The following is a 10,961-nucleotide window of genomic DNA, read 5'->3' on the forward strand; positions in this document are numbered from 1 at the left end:
TTGAGTTTATAACCAGGGACAACCCCCATGGATAGGTGCGCAGGAAGCTAGCTTTGGGAACCAGCGTACGTGCGAAAACAAACCAACTTCGAGACTTAATGGGGTAACTTCCGGAAATCTGGCGTGAATGTGCGAACTGTTGACCCAACCAAACACTGTTTCATCCTAGTCCGAGCATTGTTTCTTCAGTAGAGAGCTTGGGCTTCAGGAATTCTTTCTCAAAATGTAGATGGCTAAACTCGAGTATAACAATGTTTTGCCAGAGTCAGAACACTGTCTTCTCCGACAACAGACTTTTCTTCATGAGCTCCTAACTCTGTCTCTTCGTCTTGAAAACATTGTTTCTGCACGGCTGCAAGTCATTGTCCTTCTTCGACGTTGCATCTGAGTTCAATCAATAACACGAAAGATGAAGGTGTAGGCATGTGCTCATGATTGCAGTATGAACTTAAGTTAGCGTTCACCTGGTCATGTATTTCTTTGACACAAATTGTTATGATTTCTCCTTTCATGACCGTGGGTGTACAAATGGTTGTCATGTCCCATCATCCTCCCCCTCTTGAAATGGAGTCGTCCACATCTCTAGCTAGTCATCACACAAAACAAAATAGGGCCAGTGCAAAGAAACAATGCAAAGATCTTATCGAATGCATAAGTTTAGTTTTCACCTTCACTAACTTCTTCAAATGTTTATGAATGTCCACATGATGTTTTGTTCAACTCAACAACTCCTTCCAACTAACAATTTCAGGAGTACAAATTTGTAACCAACCATGATCATGTCTATATCATCCTCCCTCTCTTGGAGAAAAGTCATCCTCGACTTATATCGTCCACAAAAAAATATATACGAGGACAGTAGAGAACAACTAGGCAAAGAAAAACTTGAACAATTCTGCATTAGTCTTAAGTTTGTCAACTCCTTTCATTTGTCTTCAAGGTTGAAAAATTTATGCTAAGAGAATGCTGGTGTGCTAAAGGATGTACCCAACATTTTTTTTTCTCTGATTTCATTTCGCCAGTGCTTCAAGAGTTCATATGCGCATACCTCTGGTCTCATCAAAATGGATGATCTCTTTTGTTTTACCTCATTGATTACATCCATTCCTTGGTCAAAATCAATCTGCAAACATGCACCTTGTGTAGTGGTGTTCCACGTGCACCACAACTGTTCCTGGATCTGGTCCTCCCATCGTTGTAAGATGGCAAGATGGCGATAGGTATGACTTTTGCATCTGTACGTATTTCAAATAAAGAGAATTTTGTGAAAGGTTAGTTAGTAATTGAATAATCCTCTCTATTTTCATATGGTGGATCCCTCATTTTATTTTGGTGGTAGATCACTCATCTCCTTACTCTCATGTTGAAGAATCTCAACCTCCAATTTAGTGGACTCACACAACTCACTTATCTTGGGAAAAATTTGTTTTTGCCACTCTAGATTTTGCCAATTTTCCTTATGCCACTCTAGATTTTGACATTTCACTTTTGCCACACTTAGTTTTTGACAATTATCACAACCGCCATTCTGTGGCAAAAGCAAAATATTTTTATTTAATTTTTGCCACTCTTAGCTTTTGACAATTATCACAATTGCCACTCTGAAAATTTTGTTTTTGCCACGGGAACGGCAATTGTGATAGTTGTCAAAAACTATGAGTGGCAAAAGTGAAATGTCAAAATCTAGAGTGGCATAAAGAAAATTGGCAAAATCTAGAGTGGCAAAAACAAAATTTTCCCACTTATCTTCTCACTCTTATGTATGGTATGTAGGATTGTGGATCTCTTAGCTTTGTATATGGCGTGGAATGATCTCAACCTCACATTTTGTGGACTCACACAACTCATTGGTCCTCTCTCGCTGATTGTGTGGTATATTTGGGTGGAGATATTTCATTCTCTAATCTCATGTCGAATAATCTGATCCTCACATTTTGCGGTGTGATGCCCCCGATTCAATCATACACTGATCATACACGCAAATGTGTACGATCAAGATCAGAGACTCACGGGAAGATATCACAACACAACCCTAGACACAAATTAAAATAATACAAGCTTCATATTACAAGCCAGGGGCCTTGAGAGCTCGAGTACAGAAGCTCGAATACAAACGAGTCAGCGGTAGCAACAATATGTGAGTACAGACATAAAGTTAAACAATAATCCCTTAAGAAGGCAAGCACAAACACGATACAGATCGAAAAGGCAAGGCCTACTGCCTAGGACCTCCTAACTACTCATGTTCGTCGGCGGTCACCACGTAGTAGTAGGCACCCTCGGGGTAGTAGTAGCCGTCGATGTGGCATCTGGCTCCTGGGATCCACCAACTGATCGCAGCAACCGGGTATAGGGGAAATAGAGGTAGCAAAACAACCATGAGTACTCATCCAAAGTACTCGCAAGACTGACATCAGATCTATGCTAAGTATGCATCAGTATCAAAGGAATGAGCTGTATTTGTGGACTGAACTGCAGAATGCCAGTGGAGAAGGGAAAGCCTAGCCTATCAAAGACTAGCATCTTGCAGCATTCAGAAGAGTACAGAATAGCATTTTATAATTAACAAGCATGTTGTAGCATTAATGCCTAGAGATCCTTCCTCGACTCCCTGCGAGAAAGCAGTCCCGGAGCCATCATATCCATCTAATGTCTCAAGTATCCATTTCTAGTTGTAATAAATCAGGATACAACTCCGAGCGTCCATTACCGTGGGCATGGCTATTCAAATAGATAACTTCCCTGCAGGGGTGCACCACATTACCCAACACGCTTGATTACTCTGGCCGGACACACTTTCCTGGGTCATGTCGGGCCTCGGAAGATCAACACATCGTAGTCCTACCTAGGCTCCGTAGAGAGGTCCCCGCTGGTCTGCATCCTAAGCGCTTAGGGGTCTTCGTCCCATCGCCCTTTGCACTCCGGGTCGTTGTGCGCGGGGGGGTATATACCAGCGCCACCTCTTCCTGGATGGCATGATCCGTCCCGGCCACAATGCTGAACTGGACGTCTGACAGAGCTTTCGGAAGAAATGTACAAATTCGAGTGCCCATAATTGTTCCCGTGTGGCGGTTAGTGTGTATAGGCCAATGGCCAACTCAGATCAAATACCCAAACCCTTAGTGTATTGGGAGCTCGCAGAGACGAGCAGAGACTCATGATCACGTGACCCCGTCTCGAGAAAATACGGCAAGGGCCAGGCCCAACCCCCCCTCCCCCCCTCTCTCTCTCTCTAGGACGGTCTACTTTCCCGGCCGTGCCTCATAGTTATATTGCGGGTACCCTCCAGGTCAACCCGACTATCCAGAGACTGTCGGGAACTTTCGTCCACTTCTACCGGGATGGTACTGCCTGTCCTTTCAGTCCCGTGGTAATAGTAACTCTCGCGAGTACCCCCACGGTCAACCCGACTTCACATATCTCGCGGGTGCCCCTTGGGGCCGACCTGACTTTAATATGGGCCTGCGGTAAAGCCAAGGTAACAGTGTGTCCATAACATCAAGGGGGAAATCCGAGGAATCACCCTCGATGGATTCCTTTTGATGTAATTGTCAAGGTGAACTAGGAGGAATCACCCTCGATGTTCACACTCGAGGTGTTGCACGATAGAGTCATCGGGAGTGGTGAAGGAGGAATCACCCTCGATAGGCCATGACCGATTAGCTACACTACAGAGTTATCATCAGGAGTGCGTTACGAGGTATCACCCTTGGCACTCGTAGTAGCCATGCAGAGTCGTACAACTAAAGGGGGTGAGGTGATGTGTCGGGCTCCGGACTTTGATCACGTTGATCGAGTCATCGATCATCAAGCCGAGGCAACTGGGACAAGGTGAGGGGTCACTGAACGATCACTAACCAACCTATACTAAGAAGTTTAGGATAAGCAGGTAAGGTAAAAGAGCAGGTTACACAAGCAGGCTATGCATCAGAATAGGAGCAAACAGTAACAATAGCAAATCTAATGCAAGCATGGGCGATATCGAAATGATCAAGGGGGATCTTCTTGCCTCTAAGCTCTTGTAAGGGCATATTTATTCCCAATATGTTTTGGTGATTGATGACAATGCTTGTGCGGACTAATTGTGTGCGTTAGTTCTTTCAGAGAGTCATCCATTGGCACGAGACGATTTCCTCCCCTCGGTGTTGTAATTCAAGACAGTGTAGCTCCTTCGTTTCGTTGTTGGTGGACTAGTTTCGTAGGAGTCACCGTACTATCAAGAGGGGATCCGTTTTGGTAAGACTTGGGTGGAATCACACGTACACATCATTATCACACCCGTCATCTTTCCTTCCGCATCTCTGGAGCTGCTGTTTTCCCCTTACTATGATCTGCTTTGCCCTAGCGGTAGTACCGCGTCCACAGCGGTAGTACCGCCGAAACTCCACAGCGGTAGTACCGCTCTCAGAGCGGTAGTACCGCTCCAAGCGGTAGTACCGCTTGGGTGTTTCGGCCGTAGTACCGTTGTGCGTCTGGGCTACTTCCGCCTCGATTCTCGAATGAATTTTTCGTGTCGGGTTTTGCGGCACTAAGGGAGGTAGTAGGGGCGGTAGTACCGCTCTGAGCGGTAGTACCGCCCTTCCCTAGCGGTAGTACCGCCCTGGTGACAGGGCCCTGGGCAGCGCGGCAGTACCGCTGGGTCTAAGCGGTAGTACCGCCCAGAGCGGTAGTACCGCTCTTCCCTGGCGGTAGTACCGCCCTGGGGTCAGGGCCCCAGGCAGCGCGGCAGTACCGCTGGGTCGAGCGGTAGTACCGCCCAGAGCGGTAGTACCGTCCTTCCCCAGCGGTAGTACCGCTCTGTGCGGGGCTGGTGAGTGGAATAACGGTTGGATTGTTCTTCCCACTATATAAAGGGGTCTTCTTCCCCAAAGTTGATCTACCTCTTTCCCCCAAAGCTCCATTGTTGCTCCAAGCTCCATTTTCGCCCGATCTCTCTCCCTAGCCAATCAAACTTGTTGATTTGCTCGAGATTGGTTGAGAAGGCCCAGATCTACACTTCCACCAAGAGAAATTTGATTCCCCCCACTTATCCCTAGCGAATCTTGTTACTCTTGGGTGTTGAGCACCCTAGACGGTTGAGGTCACCTCGAAGCCATACTCCATTGTGGTGAAGCTTCGTGGTGTTGTTGGGAGCCTCCAAGTGTTGTGGAGATTGCCCCAATCTTGTTTGTAAAGGTCCGGTTGTCGCCTTCAAGGGCTCCAATAGTGGAATCACGGCATCTCGCATTGTGTGAGGGCGTGTGGAGATTACGGTGGCCCTAGTGGCTTCTTGGGGAGCATTGTGCCTCCACACCGCTCTAACGGAGACGTACTTCCCTTTAAAAGGAAGGAACTTCGGTAACACATCCTCGTCTCCACCGGCTCCACTCTTGGTTATCTTGTCCCTTTACTTTTGCAAGCTTACTTGAGTTATATCCATAACTTGCTTGTGTGCTTATTGTCTTTGCATCATATAGGTTTTCCACGTAGTTGCACATCTAGACAACCTATTTCATTGCAAGTTTTAATTTGTTAAAGAAAAGTCTAAAAATTGTTAGTTGCCTATTCACCCGCCCCCCTCTAGTCAACCATATCGATCCTTTCAATTGGTATCAGAGCCTCGTCTCTTTATTAAGGACTTTGCCGTCCGAAGAGTATGGTTGACGTCAATGATGATGCGGAGGAACACTCCGGTGTGAATCCCATCTCGTCTTCGGCCAAAGGGGGAACCTCGGTCTCACGTGAGGAATTCAATGTGGCTTTAGACACATTGAAAACCTCCATGACGGCCGAGGTTAAAAGCATGTTTACTGAATTTCTAGAGGGACTTAAACTATCTACCTCACCAATGAAAGTGGGTGATCCCACTAACAAGGTGATGGATGCTAACTCCGATAAGGGGGAAGCTAACAATGAAAAGAGTCCTTCTACTAGTGGTAGAAATGGCACCGGCATCTTTGCCCATGTGGAACCCCGGTGTATAGAGGACCGATCCCCTCTACTCATTTGAATCATGTCGGTCCTCCTCCTAAATATGTGAAAAATGAAGATTATGATTCTTGGGTTTATCGCTTCAAGCGTCATTTAAAACATGTGAATACTAACCTTTGGAGAACTATTGAAGAAGGTTTCTATCCTCATGATCCAAGCAACTTCACCCCTCGAGAAGAAGTGGACAATCAATTCAATGAGAGTGCTCTCTTCATCATCCAAGATGCTATCCTTCCCGAAGATCTCCCTCATCTTCGACCTCATGTCATGGCTAAAGAAGCATGGAAGTGTGTCGAGCGTATGTATAGAGGAAGTGCTAGCATTCAACGCTCCAACTATGAAGTGGTGCAAGATGAAGCCGATGAGTTTGCAATGAAAGAGGATGAAGAACCTCGCGAGCTCTTTCGAAGAGTGACCAAACTTGCGGTCGCACTCCGAGATCATGGGAGTAAGGACACGGATGACAACTGGATCAAGCGCAAGTTCCTAAAGGCCATGATGCCCTACAACAAGGCCATGTCCTCCGTCATCCGCCAAAGACCGGACTTCCACTCCATGACCTCTGGTGAAGTGTTGGATGAGTTTGTTTCAATGAACATCTTGGATAAGACCGCCGACAATGCGGTGCTCCGTTCCCAAAGGGCAAAGAAGCCCAATCTTGCCTTGAAGGCCAAGGTTAGTGTGGAAGAAGAAGAAGATGAAGATGCGGAGAGCAACCCCGAGGACACGAAGTATGATTATCATGAGCACATGGCTCTTGCCTCAAGACAGTTTTGGAGTAAGAAGACTACAAGACCCAACTTCAACAAGAACAACTCAAGTGGCCTCAAGGGGAAGCAACGAGTTAGAACTTGTTTCAACTGTGGCAATGTCAGTCATTTCATTGCTGATTGTCCATACGAGAAGCGGGAAGACAATGGTGGCGAGTTCATTCAAAAAGACAAAGCCAAGTCCTTCCCCAACAAGAACAACTTCACCAAGAAGACTCCTTCTCGCGGGTTGGTGGTTCAAGAAGAATACCGTGAGGATGACGATGATGATGAAGATGGTGAAACAATGGCCATGGCATCCGTTGCCATTGTCTCAACTCCTCGGGTGTCTCTCTTCGATGCACCTAACGTGAACATCACCGCCAAGTGCGTCATGGCTAAGGCCACCAACAAGGTAACCCCCAACATCAAAACCACCATTATTCCTAACCCTCCTTCAACGGATGACTTTGATAATGGTAAGGGGTCCAATGAGGAGATAAATGAATTTGAGTCCTTCATGAGTAAGCTCAAGGGCATATCTAAGAAGCATTTCGTTGCTCTCTTGGAACAACTTGGTGAAGCCAATGACATGATCGAGGCTCATGAAGAAACCATCACTAAGATGGAAAGTCATAGTCGTGACTATGCCGATGAGATATTGGATCTCTCTAATGCTCTTGAGGAAGAGCGTGAGCATCGTTTGGCTCTTGAGGAGTCACACAACGATGGTCATGCTAAACTAAAGAAAGATCTTGATCATGCTCTTGTTGTGTCTCGTGTTCTAGCTTCCAAGAAGGCTAAACTTGGGGTTGATCATGTTAGACTCACGGAGGAGTTTGATGTACTTGACAAGGCCCACAAGGTCTTGAAAAGTGCTCATGCCACCCTCAAGGAGTCTCATGCTCAACTCCAAGTTAAGCTAACTAAGGAAAAGGCCACATTTCCTCACATGGTCTTAATTGATAATGCAAATGCTACTAACCCATGTTGTGAGCATGTGCATCTCGTGGAGGAAAATGCCAAGTTGAAGGAACAACTCGAGAAAGGTCTTGTGTCATGCATACAAGGCGAGAAGAACCTAAATGACCTTTTGAGCAATCAAAAGGAAATTGTGGGCAAGGAGGGAGTTGGGTTCGCACCCAAGTCCAAGAACAAGAAGAAGAACAAGGAGAAGAAGAGCAAGACCAATCGACCTCCTCCGCTCACGCAAACCTTTGTGAAGGAGGGAGAAGGTGCTCCTAAGGAGAAGAAGAACAATGGGAAGAGCGGTGAAGCCAAAGAGCGCAACGCCATCTCTCCCAACAAAGCCGGCGACTTTAACCCTTCTTATGTGTTGTGCCATGCTAGTGATGGACATGTCTATGCTAAATTTGTTGGTTCTCCTTATGAGTACATTGAATGGTCTATTTGGGTTCCTAAGACCCTTGTTACTAACATCAAAGGACCCATTACTCAATGGGTACCTATGTGACGCCCCCGATTCAATCGTACACTAATCATGCACGCAAATGTGTACGATCAAGATCAGGGACTCACGGGAAGATATCACAACACAACTCTAAAAATAAAATAAGTCATACAAGCATCATAATACAAGCCAGGGGCCTCGAGGGCTCGAATACAAGTGCTCGATCATAGACGAGTCAGCGGAAGCAACAATATCTGAGTACAGACATAAGTTAAACAAGTTTGCCTTAAGAAGGCTAGCACAAACTGGGATACAGATCGAAAGAGGCGCAGGCCTCCTGCCTGGGATCCTCCTAAACTACTCCAGGTCGTCGTCGGCGGGCAGCACGTAGTAGTAGGCACCTCCAGTGTAGTAGGGGTCGTCGTCGACGGTGGCGTCTGGCTCCTGGACTCCAGCATCTGGTTGCGACAACCAGAAAGAAAGGAAAGGGGAAAAGGGGGGAGGTGAGTACTCATCCAAAGTACTCGCAAGCAAGGAACTACACTACATATGCATGGGTATATGTGTAAGGAGGCCATATCAGTGGACTGAACTGCAGAATGCCAGAATAAGAGGGGGATAACTAATCCTGTCGAAGACTACGCTTCTCGCAGCCACCGTCTTACAGCATGTAGAAGAGGGTAGATTGAAGTCCTCCAAGTAGCATCTCCAAGTAGCATCTCCAAATAGCATCTCCACGTAGCATCGCATAGCATAATCCTACCCGGCGATCCTCTCCTCGTCGCCCTGCGGAAAAGCGATCACCGGGTTGTCTGTGGAACTTGGAAGGGTGTGTTTTATTAAGTATCCGGTTCTAGTTGTCATAAGGTCAAGGTACAACTCCAAGTCGTCCTGTTACCGAAGATCACGGCTATTCGAATAGATTAACTTCCCTGCAGGGGTGCACCACATAACCCAACACGCTTGATCCCATTTGGCCGGACACACTTTCCTGGGTCATGCCTGGCCGCGGAAGATCAACACGTCGCAGCCCCACCTAGGCAAAACAGAGAGGCCAGCACGCCGGTCTAAACCTAAGCGCACAGGGGTCTGGGCCCATCGCCCATAGCACACCTGCACGTTGCGAGGGCGGCCGAAAGCAGACCTAGCCTAGTGGCGTTCCAGTCCAATTCGGCGCGCGCCGCTCCGTCGCTGACGTCTGAAGTGCTTCGGCTGATACCACGACGTCGGGATACCCATAACTACTCCCACGTAGATGGTTAGTGCGTATAGGCTCGTAGCCGACTCAGATCAAATACCAAGATCTCGTTAAGCGTGTTAAGTATCCACGAACGCCGAACAGGGCCAGGCCCACCTGTCTCCTAGGTGGTCTTAACCTGCCCTGTCGCTCCGCCACAAAGTAACCGTCGGGGACCGTCGGGAACCCAGGCCCACCTCTACCGGGATGGAGCCACCTGCCCCTTTAGCCCCCTCGTCAGAATCACTTGCGGGTACTCAATGAGTTGACCCGACTTTAGTCACCATCTGTATAGTATGTATGTATGTATAGTATAAACCCGTGATCACCTCCCAAGTGATCACGGCCCGATAGTATAGCAAGGCAGACTGACAAGAATGTAGGGCCAATGATGATAAACTAGCATTCTATACTAAGCATTTAGGATTACAGGTAAGGTATCAACAGATGTAGCGACAATGTCAGGCTATGCATCAGAATAGGATTAACGAAAGCAGTAACATGCTACACTACTCTAATGCAAGCAGTATAGAGGAGAATAGGCGATATCTGGTGATCAAGGGGGGGGCTTGCCTGGTTGCTCCGGCAAGAGAGAGGGGTCGTCAACTCCGTAGTCGATCACAGGGGTACCGGCAGCGGTCTCGGGGTCTACCAGAAAAAGTATCGAAGGGGGGAACATAATAAATAACAGAGCAATCAAATGTAACACAAAGCAAGACGCGGCAATACGTTGTGCTAGGTGTGCCCTAACGCGGTAGGTGGTGATACCAACGAAGGGGGGAAACATCCGGGAAAGTATCCCCGGTGTTTCGTGTTTTCGAGCACAGGAGCCGGAGGGGGAAAGTTGCGAGTTTGATAGGTTAGGGATGCGTGGCGGACGAACGGGCTGCGTTTCCGGGTTCGTCTCGTCGTTCTGAGCAACTCTCATGTTGAAAATATTTTAATCCGAGTTACAGATTAAAAGATATGATTTTTTTAAGGATTTTATTAATTTCTGGAATTTAATCATTTAATTATTTAATTCGAAAAATAGAATTATGACGTCAGCATGATGCCATGCTGACGTCAGCAGTCAACAGGGTTGACTAGGTCAACCCGGACATGTGGGTCCCGTTCGTCATACTCAGTTAACTAATTATCTTAGTTAAGTTTAATTAACAGTAGTTAATTAGGTTAATTAGTCATTAGGTTTAATTAATCAGGATTAATTAAATTAATTATTTACTTAATTAATTAATTAATTTTATTCCTTATTATTTTTATTAATTATATTTATCTAAATTCCTTTTCCCTTTTTTTAATAAAACGTTATGGGGGCGGGCCCCCTTGTCATAGGCCCCGGGGGGCCTTAGCGGGTTAGCGGGCAGGAGGGCGACGGGCGCCGGGGCGAGCGCTCACCCGCACGGAGTGTGGCGAGGCGAGGCCAGTGGCCAAGGCGACCGCGGTGGCCGGCCGGCGTGGGGAGACGAAGTGCGGGGCCGGCGACGAGCGAGCTCGCGGGCGGCAGAGGAGGCGCCGCCGGAGTGGGGCCGCGCGGACGGGCTGGCGTGAGGGGCGAGGCCACGGCAGCTGCAGCAGTGGGAGGCGCGGGCGC

Source organism: Triticum dicoccoides, chromosome 6B (genome assembly GCF_002162155.2).
Source record: "Triticum dicoccoides isolate Atlit2015 ecotype Zavitan chromosome 6B, WEW_v2.0, whole genome shotgun sequence".
In the NCBI taxonomy this organism is placed as follows: Eukaryota; Viridiplantae; Streptophyta; class Magnoliopsida; order Poales; family Poaceae; genus Triticum; species Triticum dicoccoides.